Source organism: Mauremys reevesii, linkage group 2, assembly GCF_016161935.1.
Source record: "Mauremys reevesii isolate NIE-2019 linkage group 2, ASM1616193v1, whole genome shotgun sequence".
NCBI classification, from domain to species: domain Eukaryota; kingdom Metazoa; phylum Chordata; order Testudines; family Geoemydidae; genus Mauremys; species Mauremys reevesii.
The window spans coordinates 169,738,917-169,757,087 of record NC_052624.1 but is presented as its reverse complement, the minus strand read 5'-3'; the positions used below and the strand labels follow the sequence as shown (position 1 = coordinate 169,757,087).

General features: G+C 43.1%; 1 long non-coding RNA gene across 1 annotated transcript; it reads right to left on the bottom strand.

The window, feature by feature from the left end:
* Positions 1 to 498: 498 nt before the first annotated feature.
* LOC120398525 lies at positions 499 to 17,877 on the bottom strand. The gene is made up of 3 exons (XR_005594495.1): positions 17,827 to 17,877; positions 6,367 to 6,497; positions 499 to 1,928 (listed from the first exon to the last, which is right to left on the bottom strand). It is a non-coding gene; the product is annotated as an uncharacterized LOC120398525 (long non-coding RNA).
* Between the last annotated feature and the right edge of the window lie 294 nt (positions 17,878 to 18,171).

Genomic DNA, 18,171 nt, shown 5'->3' with positions numbered 1-18,171 from the left:
AGTGTGGGTCAACAGAAGAGCTCTGTCATCCTATTACAAACTTTCAAAAAAGCATCTTCCAAGAAATCAGGATCAAAAGGTGCTTCCAGGAAGTTATTACCTGAATAGTTTAGGTTGGAAGTACCTAGTTAAAGAACCAAAGGATATTTGCCTAATTATTTAATGTAGTATTCCTTTAAAAGTGTCTTATTGAAGTGACTCCCATTTCATACTAAGACAATGTCCCTTTTTCCTACGCTTTTGAGATGTTCTTTTCCATTCAGCCCGCTCAAAGTTTCATACAACTATTTGATTTTTATTTCTTTTACCTGCCATTGGATATTTTTTTGTAAATGTTTTCTGCCTGAACCTTCTTGGTAGGCCTGTCCATATTCATTTGCCTTTCATTCAGAATTCCACCTGAATTGAGAGAGCTGACTTGAGGAAAGGAGTTCATCCCCAGTCTAGAATCAGAGGCAAGAAGAGATTTGTACCTTTTATTATGTTAAAGAAATTGTTTTCAGCCAGCAGATGGAACGAATAATTTCAGACTATTTTCTGGAAGGTCAATTGTCATGTAAGTGGGCGTCCTTTGGCATCTACTAGGATCTATGAACCATAAGAGCAACTGAACCACATATAGAGCTTTTCAAACCACAAATTGTAATCTATTAGTGGGCTGTGGGTGGTTTTTTAATGAGTAATGGCCTCACATGGCTCCCAAATTCTCTACATGACATGCACAATACCCATTTCAAAAACTCCTTAATTACCACTACACAACTGACCGGGTAGTGTTCTCTAAACTCTACATACCCTCCAAATGCCTGCCTGCTACAGCTATCCCTCAACAGTGGGCCCTTTCCAGTGGCCAGATCTGATCAAGACTCAGGCTCAAGACCCTAGCCATAAAGGGTTTAGCAAACACTGTTTAATATTTCTCCATCCTCCAAGGAGGAAAAGATCAAATTGCTACTGTTAAGCCACTTGGGCAGACCCCATCTTCCATCTTGGCTGAAATGGTTTATTTGGAATATCCTACTCCAAATTAAAAAATAAAGAGAAGACAGACGTGACAAAGGTAAAGTCAGGGGGAAAAGTGGGGAGAGATAATTACATCTGAAATATCTCATTCAAGCCAATTAGCAATACAAAAACCTATATTTGGGAATGTTTTAACATACTTTATATATTCAGGGTTTGGCTACACTGGAGCTGGAAAGTGTAATTTCCAGGTTGGGTAGACATACCTATGATAGCTCTGAGCGAGTTAGCATACTAAAAATATGTGCAATCCCATTTGAAACCCTAGGTACATAGCTGGGTGGCTAGCCCCTCCCACCACCTGTGCAGCTGCTGCTACATTGCTATTTTTTTGGCACACAAGTTCAATCAAAGCTAGCATGGAAATTATACCTCCAGCTCCAGTGTAGACATACCCTTGGAGTACACATTTAGGGCCGGATCCAAAGCCCACTGAAGTCAATAGGAGCCTTTTCATTGGATTAGAGGGACCCTAATGAACACCACTGCTGTACAGTAGCCTTTATGTACATTTATTTCAGGAGAAATCATACAAAGTACTGAGCACTTCTTGCTTGGTGCTGAGTATCCTCAGTGGGAGTTGAGGGCACTCAGTATCTCTCAGGAAGTGCTCACAGTAGGATCGGGTCCCAATGATTATAAATCCAGAAATGGCCTTTGAAATAAAACCAGACCAGAGTTCCTCCAAGTCTTTTAATCTTTTGAGGCTTATTATACTATTTTTGTCTGGAGCGGCCAAAAGGAAATAAGTCATATCTTCTCACTCTTGCCGCAGTCTTGAAAAGGAGTAGCATCTATGGATTGTACATCATGCTCTGACTCTTTCAGTATTCTGTCATTTGATTGGTTGTTGATTCCACTTTCCAGATTCACTCAGTCATCAAAGTCCTGTTGGATGCCACCATCTGTCGGAAAATACAAGAGGCACAAGGTCTAAGAGTTGATTCTCATGAGAAAGAGTGTAATGAGAACAGGAAATGGCACACCAGGAATCCATTCTTAGGACAGACTATAGTAGAAGAGAACAAACCCTTATTGTAGTTCATACAGTTTTAACTTTATATTCCTTGTGATCATCCTTTGATTCATTCTCTCTCTCCCTCCCCACTCCATTCCCATCATAGGCCTGGGAAACAGGATATTTTGTGAAATTCTTCTTTCCGGTGAGAGGCTACATGACATCTTTAATTAGTAACTCAGAGCCATTGACTCTAACAGGAGAATGAATGAAGAAATAAGTTGTCAAAGATATTTTGTTTGGGATTTAAATACAGACCTCTTTGGGCTACACTTAAGATAGCCACTTGCCTGCCATTTACTATGACTATTTATGTTAATTTAAAAAACTAGATTTTACTCAGCTATCACAACATTTTTTCACACTGGGTGAGTGGGCAAGAAGAATTTTGCAAGGCTCATTTAAAGCTTAATCTTTCTAGTGTCTAGGGTGGGAAACTCAGCTGAAAAGACTATGTTGTGTGAGAGTGAGCACCTCCTGCTTCCCCCAAGGGTCAATGTCAACCAGCTGACTTTTCACACAGAATAAGGTGGAGTATTTCTCCACAGAGTTCACTCTGGAAGCTACCATTATCCAGCTGAGATTTGTAACCTGCTGAGCAAGGTTCCCTAGACAGCTAATCAATAGTAACAAAACTTTGATCAGAAACAGCTCTGGGTATAAAGCCTTTCCTGAACAGAGACCAGCTATGCCAACTATGTTTTACCTTGCAAAGTGAATAAAATCAAACCACCAAACTCGTGTCGCTTGTTACTCAGGGGCCACCCTTGCAGCACTGCTGAAATCAATGGAAATTTTGAAAATGGCTTAAATGTGAGTAGGATCAGGCTGTTAATTCAGATTTGAATGGGGACAGTCCGGCAGCCTTCAAAAATCATGATTCTCCACTGCCTTGTCCTCTATGTAGTTATTCATAAAGAGTAGATGTAAAATGCAACCAAATCAGAATGGGCAGTCACTGGGCCTGATTCTCCAATGCCTTACATCATGTGCAATCATTTACACCAGGGCAAAGTGAGAGCTTAAAGCCACCATTCTGATGTGGTAGCATTTTACATCCCCTTTGTACACATGTAAATACCCACATCAGGAGCAAGACAGTGGAGAATCAGGCGCTGTATGTCTAGTACTACAACAGCGTATTCAGCTCTAAAACCATGAGAGGGTAAACCTGGAGAATTTCAGAATGAGGGCGAGGTCTGGTATTGACACATTTCCATATCCAAACTTGAACAAATGTGGGTGGCTACACCCAGGTGCACTGCAAGAGAGTGGAGAACTAGGCCCGGAGTCAAGGCCTGTCAGCTCTTAAAATAGACTATATAATAAATCTAAAAATGTCTTAGAGCTCGTCTACATGGACTTTTAGTTTGAGGCAAGCTAGAGTATGAATCTACTCCACACTAGCTGGCTGCATGGACGCTGCTGATGTACACTAACTGTTCCTTAGTGCACTTTGAGGTATCCTGCTTTGAAATAGGACTAGATCAATGTACACTAAGGACATGTTAGTGCACATCAGCAGGGTCCACATGGACAGTTAGACTAGTGCATGGCAGACTAATGCAGGTAGATACATACCTCAGGTTGCTGTGAATTAAATGACAAGCCCCGAGACAAGTGAATACAACAACATTTCTTTTATGCTAAAATTTTGTGTGACAAATGCACTAACTTTTACCTCACCTTGCCACATCAAGATAGCTGTCCACAGGTTTTCAGGGCTCCATAAGCAAGTAAAGCAAATGGAGCCTTTCCTCCTGTTCCAATTAGATCTAATCAAAACGCATGAATGTGCTTGGTCATACTCATACTGGAGCTGTATGTACAAAGTAAGGTTTGTTCATCCTGGTAAACTGGTTTGCTGCAGAAAATAGAAACTGCTACTGCTAATAAATGAGCCTGTAACTCTAATCAAGGATTATTACTGTGGGAGCATTACTAATGGCTTTAAGTGTCTTTATCACATCCTGTAAAGTGTTATCAATCAAACTACAGGTTTAGAGCAGGTAAATGCCGTAGCTCTGGGCAACAGATAAGCTCAGAAAGAAATTTTATTAACATTGTTCTCTAAATAAAGTTTCCCTTAGGAAAGTGTCAGGTGATCAAAGTTAGCATAAGAGATTTTTTTGGGGGGGAAAAAGACCTTTAGACTTATTCATAATATTTCTCCCGAGACATTTTCAGGACCATTTCCACTACCCTCAAAGATGGAAGCTAGAGCCTGGACTGAATTTTCTTTTTTTAAATTGGAAATAACTAAGTTATACCCGGTATAATGTGCAAAGTTATAACTAAAAAGAAATAATTTTTACATTCTCTCAAAAAGAACAGCAGTTGTGAAGAAATGAAGCATTATTCCTCAGTTTCATGATGAAAACCAGATGTCTTCATACATTTACAACAGGGTCTGCCCTTTTTAAAATAAGACATGGCTGGCGCTATTATTAACATTATGACTTGAAATTTACATCAAGAGGAGATCATGCGTACTAGAACCAAATGAGCTTTGAAATACGCCTCAGACACCCAAAATGAAGACGAGGGGATATTACACAGGTACATATACTTACTGTAATAGGGTCTAATGCATAGTGTTTGGCTTGGTACAATCTTATGGTACACTGAGAGTTATGCATGCTTCATGTAAAGAAGGTATAGAATTCAATTTCAGTGCTATAATTGAAAACTACTATAAAATTCCACCATTACTGTTACGCTATAAATTACATGTGTTCTTGATTCCTCAGACCCCTTTTATGAGTGCCAAGTGACTCAGTGGGTTCAGGGTTTAGTCTTTCATCTGGGTTCAAATCTTGCCTGAGGTCACAAGTGAAAATGAGTTCGGTGGTCTCATTCTAGTCTCCATTTGTATTCATCCCAAAAACACTGGCATGATCCGCACTCTTTCTGCTAAAAAGAGGGCTTAGCAGGACCGGACTGAAGTATATTGGCAGAGCTGTTTGAGAAAACTTGCATAGCATTTGCCAGGCTTTTGTGGTCTGTTTCCTTTTTTCAAAATGCAAATATAACTTTCACTAAGGTCATTGAAAGTTGCTCGTATTGTGAGAGGAGATGAGACCCCTTTGCCTGGCTCTAATTAGGATCATTAATCCTTGTTTTGGTAAACTTTAAGTCCACAAGTTAAACTAAGACTTATTTTAGATTACGTTTTTTCCCATACAGGTTCTCACTTTTGAGAGGCTGGAATTACCAGAAAAACACATCTCCCCCAAATCTTAAATGTGTTTTAAAAAGAACCAAGACACTGCATGGTAGCCCAGGACTACATATTGATATAATCTGCCAAGAACAGGACAAATCAGGCACCAAATTGTGCCTGAGTCACACTTTATTCCCTATTTCCACCCTTGACCTACACAGGAGGAGGGGAATAATCCATTACTGGTCTGGATCAGTACTAGCAGACTACTCCCCTGGAGAAAGGAGAAAACAAAGGAACAGATTGTGACTCTCAGAGTCACAATGTATTCCCTGCCTATACCTGGGCAGTGCAGCTATGTTGTGCAGGCGAGGGAGCAGTGTTGGTTCCCCCCATTCCCTCAGTCCTGACCACCTGTGCAAGTGGGGAACAGCAGCCCTACACAGTGGAGAAAGGGGCACAACACACTCTCTTAGTTCCCTACAGGTTGTCATAAAGGCAGGTGAGAATTCTACCCACAATAAGTCATGTAATAGTCCTTTGCACTCTCATAGCACTCATCATCCAAAGGTCTCAATTCAGTTAAAAATGTAGCTAAGTAACACTATAGCCATTTTACAGGCTGGGAACCGAGGGGGAGAGAAATCAAGTGGCTTGTGTAAGGTTAGTCACAGGTCAGAGTTGGGAATAGAAACCAGAACTCCTGAGTCTCAGTTCTGAACTCTAATCACTAACTAGCCCATGTTGTGAGAAGCAGTAAGCTGAGAATTTGTGAGGTTTTGTGGAAAAATATGTGCTTTGCCAGGATTTTTTTTTAAAATCCCTAAACAAAAGAAACTGAGATGCAGGCAGATTTGTCCTAACACCATTCACTACATCCAAGAGCGAACGCACCCCCTTGGATGTACACAGCAGTACTTTATACAAAATGCAGTTTTGAAGTGGCAACATTTTAGTTAGTAGTTTCATTCTACTGTAGGTTCCATTTAAACATTTGTTGATAAGATAAACGTTTCCACTTTCACAGCAAAATCCTATATTAATCCTCTCAGCAATCACAATGAAATACTTTCACATTCCTTATCCAGTTACTTCACTATTTTCATAAAGGCAACTCCCTCAAACTGTTAATTCAGGGAGTAGGATAAAAGTAATTATTTACCTGATCCCATACTGGAGGTGGGTTGACACCAAAACCTTGATTCTGAACCCTTTGCATTTTGGAGGCGATCACTTCAAATGCATAACCTCAGATTCAAGCTGGCCACTATGATTTTGATCTCAAGGTTAGACCTAAAAAGAGAACAGTCCTCTTTTTCAATCCTGGTTCAGAGATGGTTGAAAATCATGGAAGTACATCTGGCACAATACTAGTGCTGTAAAACCTCTGCCCACACCCCTAGCTCTGACTTACTCTCAGACCCAAATCCAAGCCTAAACCTAGATGTGATCTAGGTCAAATCACTGCCTCCTCAGTGCATCTGTATCACAAAGTGACATGACTGGGCAGCTTGGACCCCAAACAGATACTGCTGGAAAATCTGGGAAAGCAGCAGCATAATATTTTGAAACACCCATGCAGGTGAGGGGAGAGAGACTTTTTTATGTTGTAATTTGTTGAATCTTCTCTTCTGTTTCCGGTGTAAGAAGGAAAATGCTCATGGCCCACGGAGCAAGATTTTTAAAGGTATTTAGTCAGAAGCCTAGTGGGATTTTCAAAAGCCTGGCAAACTGTTAGTGGGACCACTGGATGGTGAAAGCACTAAAGGAGCACTTAAGGAAGACAACACCATTGTGGAGAAGCTAAATGAATTTACATCAATCTTCACTGCAGAGGCTATGGGAGAGATCCCCATACCTGAGCAATTATTTTTAAGTGACAAATCTGAGGAACTGTCCCAGATTGAAGTATCAATAAAGGAGATTTTGTAACAAATTGATAAATTAAACAGTAATAAGTCACTAGGACCAGATGGTAATCACCCAAGAGTTCTGAAAGAACTCAAATACAAAATTCTGGAACTTCTAACTGTGGTATGTAACTTTATAGGTTAAATCAGCCTCTGAACCAGAAGACTGGAGGATGGCTAAGGTAGTGCCAATTTTTAAAAAAAGGCTCCAGAAGTGATTATAGAAATTACAGGCCAGTAAACCTACTCCATTACCAGACAAATAATAAAGAAAAAATTGTCAGACATAGATAAACGTGATTTGTTGGGGAAGAGTCAACATGGCTTTTGTAAAGGGAAATTATGCCTCACCAATCTATTAGAATTCTTTGAGGGAGCCAACAAGCACGTGAACAAGGGAGAGGTAGTAGATACAAGTATCAGAGGGGTAGCCGTGTTAGTCTGGATCGGTAAAAGCAGCAAAGAGTCCTGTGGCACCTTATAGACTAACAGACGTATTGGAGCATGAGCTTTCGTGGGTGAATACCCACTTCATCGAATGCGTACATCTGTTAGTCTATAAGGTGCCACAGGACTCTTTGCTGCTAGTAGATACAGTGTACTTGGACTTTCAGAAAACCTTTGACAAGGTCCCTCACCAAAGACTCTTAAGCAAAAAAGCAGTCATGGGATAAGTGAGACGGTCCTCTCATGGATCAATAACTGGTTAAAAGACAGAAAACAAAGGGTCAGAATAAATGGTCAGTTTTCACAAAGGAGAGAAATTAATAGGAGGGTCCCCCAAGGATTTGTACTGGGACGTGTGCACTTTATCATATTCGTAAATGATCTGGAAAAGAAGGTGAACAATGAGGTGACAAAATTTGCAGATGATAAAATAATTATTCGAGAGAGTTAAGTCCAAAAATGACAGCAAAGAGTTACAAAGGGATCTCACTAAAGAGGGTGACTGGGTGACAAAATGGCAGATAAAATTCAATGTAGATAAGTAAAAAGTAATGTACATTGGGAAAAAAATCCCAGTTATACATACAAAACAATGGGATCTAAGTTAGCTGTTACCATTCAAGAGATCTTGGAGTTATAGTGGAGAGTTCCCTGAAAATATCTGTGCACCATGCAGCAGCTGTCATAAAGGTGAACAATGTTTTGAACCAGTAGTAAAGGAATATACGAGACAAAAATATCATGATGCCACTCTATAAATCCAAGGTACTCCTGCACTTTGAATACTGCAGACAGTTCTGGTCGCCCCATCTCAAAGAAGATATTAAAATTGGAAATGATGCAGAGAAGGGAAAAAAAAAGATTTGGGGGATGGAACAACTTCCATATGAGATGAGATTTAAAAAAAAGGTTCATCTTAGAACAGAAATGACTAAGCTATAATGAGGTCTACAAAATAATGAATGGTATGGAGAAAGTAATTACAGACATGTTGTTTACCCCTTCATGTAACACAAGAACTAGGGGGTCAAACAAAAAGAAGTACTTCTTCATGCAATGCACAGTAAACCTGTGGAACTCTGGAACTTATTGCCACAGGATGTTTTGAAGGCAAAAAATATAACTAAAGTTAAAAAAAATTAGATACGTTAATGGAGGATGTGTCCATCAACGGCTACTAGCTAAGATGAACAGGGATGCAAGCCCATGTTCTGGGTGCCCCTAAACTTCCAACTGCCATTAGCTGGGACGTGACAATAGGGGATGGATCACTCAAAATTGCCTCATTCCCTCTGAAGCATCTGGCTCTGGCCACTGTTGGAAGACAGGATACTCTGCTAGATGGACCCAGTATGGCCACTCTTATGTACCTCAGATGCTTACTCCCATTGAAAGTTAATTAAACTTAGGCTCTTAATTCCCTGTTGAAAATAAGATTTAGGTCTTGCTATGCTTAGTGGAGTAACACCCAAGTACCTTTAAAAATACAGCCCTAAGTGATTAAGTCACCTTTGAAAATGGATTATAGGCTCCTATCTCGTTTAGATGCTTTTAAAAAATTATATAAATACCTCAACTCTACATGTATCACCAAACACCATGAGGCCTGATCTTGATTAAGTCACGGGTGTGCCACTGCTGTTAGCATTCTATGATAGCATGACTGAGATGTAACTTAATTATTTTAACTGTTATCTTCATTTTACAAGGAAACTTTATTAAAAAATCCAAATTGGAGAGGAAAATGAATATGGCTCATAGTTCAGCAAGTTGTAGTATTATTAAATATTTTATAATATAGTGGTGTCTAGAGGTCCCCAATCAGGATCAGCATTCGAATGTTCTAGGTGCTGTACAAATATAGTTTGGCTGGGTTTCTCTCTTGAGCAGCTTAGAAGACAAGTGACTTATGAAAAGGTGATCAGAAAGGTGATCAGTAAAATACATACAATTGTATGTGCATATATACAATTGTTACTATTATAAATATAAATTCTCAACAGCCCATGTAGCTATCATAAAGTGGCTGATAAATGCATCATGGCAGAGGTGGGTCTTGAGGATGGATTTGAAGGAGTGGTTGGCCTTGCAGATAAATTCAAGCAAGGGCATTTAATGTGTAAGGGGCAGTGTGGAAGAAAACATTTGTGTGAGAGGCTGACAAACAGGCATCTGAGACTGGTATCACCGAAGTACTGAAGCACTTGCCTGAGGATTTGTCATATTGTGTCAAACCATTGATCCAAGTCCAGTTTCATGCCTCTGGAAATGGCCGCGGCCCACACCCAATGCTTCAGAGGAAAGTAAAACTTTTCTGCCCTCTTTCATAATTCACAGAGTTGATCAAATTATTCTTCGGAAGTTTATCCTTTTTCCTTTGTTTGTGGAATGACCCTGATTGCTGCAGATCTATTTGTCATTTGTAAGTAGTCATTCAATAGTCTTGAGGAACAAATTTCAATCTACTGCTTAGTCATAAATTCTCCAATTAAAATTGTTATGGAACCCATCTTGCAAGGTTCTAGTCAAACAAAACCTTTCATTCAGCCCAAAACAACTTTTTGAACTCTTTGGTTAAAAACATTGTTCTGGGTTGATCTGAAATTATTTTTTCATTTTGTGTTGCTTTTGTTTGGTCACTGAACCAAAATATCAATTATTCACATAGCTCTAGTCCTGAGTGGCCTCAACTACCATCAATTTCAATAGCATCTAAAGAGGCACTCAACATGTCAGTGGATAAGGCCCTACTTGCAAAAAAGGAGATGCCTTCACTTGTGCATTTAACAACTCTTCAAGGTTCATGATCATACAAGGTAATACAAATTTTAGTACTTTTGTACTCAACACTTAAACATGGAGGAAGCAGACACACTAATCTCTAATTAAAGTTGGTTGGTGCCATTTATTTTCTAATGAATGCCATAGTACAGTTTCTTACAAACTGATTGGTCAATTTGCTGCTGTATATCATCAGGGTGACTTAATTGCTAATTATAATAATAACTCCAAAGTCAACAGCAGAGTCACAGCAAGGTTAAATAAACAGTATAAAGTTTGTGGGATAAAAATAACTGTCTTGTGACTAAAGAGTAGTAGTATTAGACATCCATCATAAAATCTGGTTGTAGTGAAAAATTCTTTTGTTCAGGAGGTATTTTCCCCTAAATTGACTGCTGTGTCCTGGTGACATGCCCTTCAGAATCCTCACCGTTCTATTTCCATACACAAGTACTAGAACATGTACCTTCAGTTTGTTCTTTTTACTTTAGATTGAGAAAAATATGAGATAAAAATAAAGTCTCCATGACAGATAGCTCAGAGTGCAAGAGTTACTCTGTAACAGAAGCCATCTTGAACTGATTCGTTAAAAATACCCCTGCAGGATGTCTAGGTGCATACTTTCACACTTAAATGTCCAGACTAGAATTTTCAAAGCACCCAAATGACTTAGGATCTGCAGTACTGTTTTCAAAAGTGACTTAGGCCATTAGGAGCCTAACTCCTATTGACTTTCAATGAGACAGAGGGTATGTCTACACTTGTATGAATGTGATCTACCCATGGGTGGTTGCCATAAGCAAAATTCTGGAAATAATAGCTGGATTTGAGAGGATGGAGTTTTCAAACCATTCAGGGACCGTCTGTGGCACCCATATCCCAATGCTTTGCCCACCAAAGGAACTTTATTCCCCAGAAATTACATGGTTCTCTACAGTGTCTGTGCCAACAGTTATTTTGGGGGATCTTGCACACTCGTTCATAACTTGGCTAAAAAAAAAATACCTCAACATCAATGACCCAGGAAAAGGGGGATTAAATTTAAAACTCCCCAGTAGCTGCAGACTGCTCATGGAGTGCACAGTTGGAAGTCTGAAAGCTCTTTTGCGAAGGGAACAGCTGTCCTGGGGCTGGTGGCCAGAGCCCCAGGCCCTTTATATCGCCACTGGAGCCCTGAGCAGCGCAGGCCAGGCGGTCTGGAAGGGCTGGCTGGGGGATGCTGACCCCCAGCCCTGCCCCGTCCTCCAGAGGCGCTGGCCCCGGCCCCGCACCAGTAAGTGTCTGTAGTTACTTTCACCCCTGGCTGTAAAGTAACCAGATCCCACCCATGTGCACACTGGTCCTAGCTCCCAGCAGGCAAGAGAAATCAGAGATGCCATATGTCCACACATCATGGCACAGCAGGGAGGTAGAAGGCAACAGCTGCCTGTGCAAGTGCTGGAAAAACACAAGAGAACATTGGCACATATCTGAGGAGCTTCATGTGAGGGTGTTGGTCCCCTGGAGTCATAGTCATTAGTTGTTTTTTTCCTGTGACTATTTACCCATTACAGAGAATTATGGAAGGTGCCTCCACTGGGTTAACACCTTATGAGTACGATTTGTACTATAGAGGGAGGCACCCGAGTTGTGTTGTGATCATTGTGCAACACTTCTGTGTTAATGTTCATGCTTGTTTCCCAGAACAGAGGCTTGTAAACAATCTGCTAATGATTTTATCAACATTTGGTTAAGGAGAGGGGAGGGGGTTCAGCTACTCTCCCCCTGCCCCCCCATACACACTGTTCATTGTGGGCAGTGCTAAGTGCACTTATGGCGCACTAAGCCCAAGATTGAAATAGATCAGGATTGGCAGGGGTGGGGTGTGTTTCATCACTCTTTAGATACAGATGCCTGTATTATTACTTTAAGTGGTTAGTAGTTCTACCCGCAACTCTCCTCACCCATATCCCCCACTTGCTACAGGGCTATGTTTCTGATTTTATGCCCAGCCCCCCTCCACTCCACCCCAAAACGATCCCTGAGCAAGACACAGTTATATTCATTTACCAGAAATTACAGGTGACAATCTCACATCTCTCAGGAGTTTTAGGCACAGAACACATTTTAATGGGTATATCTGAGATAAAATGTAGTGCTATTTAAACCCGGGGAACATTTTTTTCAGGCTCTGTTTATGAGTACTCAAACACATTCATGCACACAGCTATACTTTCACACTCTAAAAATAAAAAGGCTGGGACTGCGATGTCTCCCCATGAATAATAATAAAATAATAATAATTAATAATGAAATCAAGAAGCCAGCCACGGTGTCCTGCTGGCACAGTGATTCTCCCCAGTGGGTCTCCTTTGGGTGCACAAAGAGACTGGTAGAAGCTGTAGTGGCATGTTTGTTGATGTTGTGACTTCCTCTCTCCAAGGGTATCAGTCTTGGAGATTCTGGAATGTCAGTCTTTCCTCAGGTGGCTTGTCGACCCAAAAGGGAGGCTCCTTGGCCTCACTCTTGATTCTTATGGTTTGTGAATTGAGCTTACTCATTCTGGCAGTTCCACCCTTTGAGGTCTTTGGACAATTGTGCCAAAATTCACATTTTCAGATTGTAAATTCAGATTTTCGCTTCATGTTTCTTTTTGTCTCATCAAAGCTGACCAAGGAATCCACTCTAGACCTTAGAAACCTTCCTATCAAAAACATTGCTGAAACCAATATATCAAGTAAATACATTCTGGCTTCAGCAAAATATATATTTGCCAAAAATATATTTGGTTAAAAATGTTCCAACCAGTCTTGTTCTTGGGATGATGTTGTGTCACAAGTATATGGAAAGTTCAATACAAAAAATCCTATAAAAATAGCTGATTGGAAAAAGAACCCTAGCAACAACCAGTGACTCAAAATTAATTCATCAACAAAATTAAAAATAAGGTCAAACTTATGTTTAGTTTTATCACCTCAAGATCCTTCTTAGAGACAAGGCATTTGCAATTTATCTATTTTGAACTGGGCTATAAGTCACACATCTTATCTTCTGGAATCTTCACCTTGATAGAGGAAAGTTACTTTACAGACAAAACCCACTTGAAACATAAAATGTTCAATTTTCCATAGTGCTTGTATTTCCATTTAAACTAGTCCTTTCCCAGTATATACCTCACTGTTCACTATCAAGACTGAATGCCTTGACTTAAAAAGCTCCCTGCAACATTCAACACACACACCTCTTGAGGTTCACTAAAGTCTTGCTCCTGTCTTCAGAGTACTCAGCATTACTGGAATCACTGTCTACAGTTTCACTGAACTATGATAAATCAGCAATTTCTGTTCAGAGATTTGGGTGAATCAAGTCTACATTGTTAGTTTGTCTTAGAGCTGTCCAAAAAATGGGACTTTTCCCACATGAATTTTCACTGGAAAAATACCCTTTTGAAATATTCCTGTTTGGAAATAATGGTTTTCCTGTAGAAATATTTTTAAAAAATCTGTGGAAAAAACTATTTTTCCTCCTCTTTTTTATTTAAACTTTTGCCAGTTGGAAAACAGAAAAAAAATGGATTTCCTCCCCCAACTTTCTCACACTTTCCTACAATTCTCCAACTAGAAGAAAGTCTGTGTTACTTTGTCTTGGTTTAAGTGAGAAAGTTAAAAAATAGGAGAAAGTATTACTTTTAAAAGTGAAAATGTTTCTCTCAACTTTATAAAAAGATTTCCTCACTTTTCTAGGAGAAAAAAGTAAAACAGAGAAGGCAGGCCTTTTCCCACAATTTCATAATCTTTTTGTCAAAATTACTGAAAAAAGTTTGTGGATTTCTCCTTTATTGTTTAACACAATCAATTTTTTTTATTAAAAACCTTTTTGTTGAAAAAAAAAAATCTCAAAAACCACTCTAGTTTGCACTTCTGAGTTTCACTTTTTGAAAGAATGCAAAAAACACAAAGTGGCTCTTGGCAGAAACTGTTCTTTTGTTTGGTTTTGATCAAAATACTGCAAACCCACATTTCACATGGTTCCACCTAAACCTACACACTGGCCCTGGATCATCCAAAATTCATCTCAAGTTCACCAAAAGGTTTGCAAATCTGGCCCAATTATCAGGTTTACAATAACCCACCTCCCAAACAACTTGCTTGATTACGCTATTCTAGTTGCCAAGCAGAAAGCTAATATGAACTTCTCTGCGTGATCTAGTGTCTTCCCCCAGCACTATCCCAGAAGAACAAAGCAGCCTTTACCTCACATAAAGCAACTACACTACTTACAACGGAAGCAGTCTTCAGCCGCACCAAGCATAAGCTCAGCACAGACGAGGAAAGGGCAAGGAGTCACTCTTGCACTCCCCTGATCCAGATCTGACTGGAGAGGCAGCAAAGCCCCCTGTGTAATGTTTTGTTGTCTGTGTTATCACAGTGGGATCCAGTGTACAGTCACTTCCAATGACAGAGAAGAAACAGGGTATTGCTGGGGAAAAAAGAAGATTCTACAATTGCTAGTATCACTTTTTATATGTTCAAAAGCAGGGTTTATACTGTACTTACTCCAGCCCCGCGGGTCTTTCACTGGGATTTGGTCGATATTTCCAAGTTATTTAGCATTACAGTAGGGTAGACACCTATACATGCTCTCTCTTTTTTGGTGTGTGAGACATATTTTTAGTTTCCCTTTGCTAATACTATGGTTCCACTGCCCCACACACACCAGGATCCTTCCAGGCAAAGTAAATCTGGATAATTAGTGAAATCTGAGGCACATTAAACTAGGAAATTCAGGTCAAATCTGGTTTAATAAAGGAACATGTTTCAGGAGTGGGAAGGGTCCAACTGGGCGGTCCCGGGCTGCTGCTATTCCCCACCATGTGGGGTGGGGCTTTGGGCAATCCGGTGCAAGTTACAGCATCCCTCAGGGCTCCCTTAGCTAATACTGGGAACAAACTAGCCCCCAGGATTGCAGGGGCACAAGCTACCCTACTATGTGTCTCTGCAGTGGTGCAGGAATAAATTCATCCTCTGAGGGCTCATGCGAGGCACCCAAAACTGGGTGTTTCCGAAATTAGTGGATACTTCTGATGCTTTTCGCCTGTTTTAAATTAAAGCTTAAAAATTCTATATAATAAAATAAATAATAATAATAATAATAATAAAGGGAGTCAGAAGTGTACATGGAGATCCTATACCTTTGAACCCAATTCTCCCCTATGCCCCTCCCTCCCCTCTTACAACTCCTAAAAACAAATACAAGTATCTCCCCTTGAAATCAATGGGATTTACTCATATCCTTCAGGTGGAATAAATGCACCTGTAACAGGGTCGTACTCACCCCTGTGGCGCCTCCTGCTGGTGACTCTGGGGAATTAGCTCTTTCCAGCCTAGGAGCGCCCTCTGCAGGCCGGTGATCCACCTGTCTGTTACTACTTGCTCCGTGTCCCTCCCAGGACCCCGGTGCCCCTTTAACCTTAACTGGGTCTCCCCCTCCCCAGGGGAACCCCCACCCTACTATCCCCACTTTGCCTCAGTGTTGGCTACTGCCAGTCATTATCTAGCCCCACACTCTGGGGCAGACTGCAGTATCAGCCTACTCATCACAGGCAAAGGGGTTTGGACCTGCTGCCTTGGCCTACCCCTGGGTTGCCCCTTGCAACCCCCCCAGTACCTTTTAGCCCTCTGCTAGGCCACAGCCTGGGGCTTTCCAGGCCAGAGCTCCCCAGCTCCTTAGCCTGTCCCCAGCCCTGCTTCCCTCAGGTACTTGGTCTAGCTCCCTGCAGCCAGGCCCATCTCTTTCTACAGGCAGAGAGAGAGACTGTCTGTGCTTCTGGCTTCCCTGGCCTTTTATAAGGCCCTGGGCTCAGTTTGGGGTGTGGCCCCCAGCTGCAGCCACTCCCCCAATCAGCCCAGCGAAAAGCCCCTTCCCAGGGCTGTTTTAAAGCCCCAAAGGGCAGGAGCGGGTAGCCACCCTGCTACACACCTCCCCCGTTAAAACCCCCACCCCAGGGGATCATGGGGCCTTCTGGCCTGTGCGACTCGGAGGTGTCCTGCCAGCCGCATCCGCTTCTCCTCACTGTCCTTCAGTGTGAAGGCCAGGGCTTCCTTCTCCTGGCGGGCTTTTTGGAGCTCTGCCTGTGCCGTCTGCTGAGCCCACTCCGCAGCCTCTAGCCGCGCCCGCAGATCCTAGTCCCCCAGGCAGTCTTCCTGACCCTTCACACTCAGGGTCTGGGTTCCTACAGTCCTCTTGTCCACCCCCACCTGGGTCCCGGCCTCCTGCTGGGCCCAGTCCATTTGGGTCTCCTTCTCCACGACCTCCCTGGCGATGGTTTGGGTCTGACCCTCTCGCAGGGTCCCCACCGTCCCAGTTGCAGTCCTCACCACCTCCCCTGGGTGGCCCACTGGCTGGTCAGCCATTCTCTTGGCTGCCTCCAGCTGCGTTGCCCTCCCCAGTAGGGGGCAGTCTTTCTTCAGGTGGCCCAGCTCCCAGCAACGCCGACAGGCTCCCCGCCTCGGTGTTGCCTGGGCCTCCTGCTTCTTCCCATTGTCCCTCCCTGGGCCAACCCTTCCTGGGTTGCCCTGGGTCGTGTTCCTTGGGGCCAGGCAGTCCCGCCAAAGGTGGCCCTGCCTCCCACAGGCCCAACACACCCGCAGCCGCCTGGGTTCCTTTACCCAGCGCGCTGTCTGAGGGACTGGGTGTTGTCCCAATCTGGGGTGAGGCACCCTGCCCCCCAGCCCCATAGGGACAGTCTTGTTTTATGTGCCCGCTCCTGGCATAGACGAAACAAGTCCTTAGTTCTGCCCTAGGCCTCCTGGCCCTAGAGCCGGGCTCCTCCCTTGGCGGTTCCTCCTGAACACCTGCCGCAGGAGCTTCCGCAAGGCCCGCTGTTCCTCCACCAGCTGGGCCATCTGTCCTTGGAGGGCCCATTGCGCCTCCCGCAGTCCCTGTGGGTCATCAGTCCTCTTCCACTGGGGTGCTGACTCCAAACCCCACCCACGGACAACGCCTGGAGTCTCCGCAAACAAGACCCCAGTGTAACAGGGATCCATCACCCCTGCCTCAGTTTCTCCACCTTCTTAATGTCCAGGCCTTAGTTCCACAGTTCTTGCCCGGGCCCCTTGTATCAGGGGCGGACCGCTAGTGCCTGCATTCTCCACCACGTGTAACAGGGTCGTACTCACCCCTGTGGCGCCTCCTGCTGGTGACTCTGGGGAATTAACTCTTTCCAGCCCAGGAGCGCCCTCTGCAGGCCGGTGATCCACCTGTCTGTTACTACTGGCTCCATGTCCCTCCCAGGACCCTGGTGCCCCTTTAACCGGGTCTCCCCCTCCCCAGGGGAACCCCCACCCTACTATCCCCACTTCGCCTCAGTGTTGGCTACTGCCAGTCATTATCTAGCCCCACACTCTGGGGCAGACTGCAGTATCAGCCTACTCATCACAGGCAAAGGGGTTTGGACCTGCTGCCTTGGCCTACCCCTGGGTTGCCCCTTGCAACCCCCCCAGTACCTTTTAGCCCTCTGCTAGGCCACAGCCTGGGGCTTTCCAGGCCAGAGCTCCCCAGCTCCTTAGCCTGTCCCCAGCCCTGCTTCCCTCAGGTACTTGGTCTAGCTCCCTGCAGCCAGGCCCATCTCTTTCTACAGGCAGAGAGAGAGACTGTCTGTGCTTCTGGCTTCCCTGGGCTCAGTTTGGGGCGTGGCCCCCAGCTGCAGCCACTTCCCCAATCAGCCCAGCCAAAAGCCCCTTCCCAGGGCTGTTTTAAAGCCCCAAAGGGCAGGAGCGGGTAGCCACCCCGCTACAGCATCCCACCCTGCATGTATAGAAATTCAGCTCATATGTATTTTTAGTGCCTAG